Genomic DNA, 816 nt, shown 5'->3' on the forward strand with positions numbered 1-816 from the left:
GCCCGGAGCGGCCCCCGCAGCCCCCGCACGGCCCCCCGCCGCACAGCTGGGCCGGACGAGGCCTCGGCCGCGTTCTCCCTCGGCCGCGTTCTCGAGGCCCGAGGCCCCTGGTCGGGTGGAGATTCGGGACGAGGTCCCGGGAACCTTGTGCCCGCACCCGGTGGGATTTCAATCTGGAAGGTTCTCTGTGAGGCTCCTCCAGGAGCAACTTTGGGGGTGCTCGGCCTCTGTCCCCCCCCAGCCGCCTCCGGGCTCTTCGGATTCCGCGGGAGCACGGATCCCTCCGGGAGCCAATCCGGAGCTGCGGAATCCGGCGGGCGGCGCGGCCCTCGCCGCGGAGAAGCGCGAGACGCAGCTCTAGCCAATCACAGGTGAGGATGTGGGCACGCCCCCTCGAATCTCCCAATCAGCGCCTCGCTCCGTGGGCTGGACCGACGGGAAAGTGCCTTTTAAATTTCACTAGCTCTCCTTTCTCCTTCTTGGCCGCCCGGTTTCATTCTGTCCGCCACGGGGAGGCCCGGGCGTGACACCTCCAGAGCTAAGCCGCACTCGCAGCGGGAAGCACCACGCCACGCGCCCGCCTGTAAATTCTAGGAATCTACGAGGAGCGGGGATTGTAAAGGGCGGGGGCGGGGCTCGGAGGAGGTAAACTACAACTCCCACGGGGCTGTGCGCGGACCAGGTGCGCGCGCAGGGTCACGTGACGGGCCGGGTCTTCCGCCTTCGGCAGGCCCGAGAGTCACGGGACTTCCTGAAAGGGCGCCAGTAAGTAGGCGGGACCTGCGGGGGCGGGGCGGGGAGCGCGGCGCGGCGCGG

This window comes from Dipodomys ordii, unplaced genomic scaffold (assembly GCF_000151885.1).
Source record: "Dipodomys ordii isolate 6190 unplaced genomic scaffold, Dord_2.0 Scaffold27, whole genome shotgun sequence".
NCBI classification, from domain to species: domain Eukaryota; kingdom Metazoa; phylum Chordata; class Mammalia; order Rodentia; family Heteromyidae; genus Dipodomys; species Dipodomys ordii.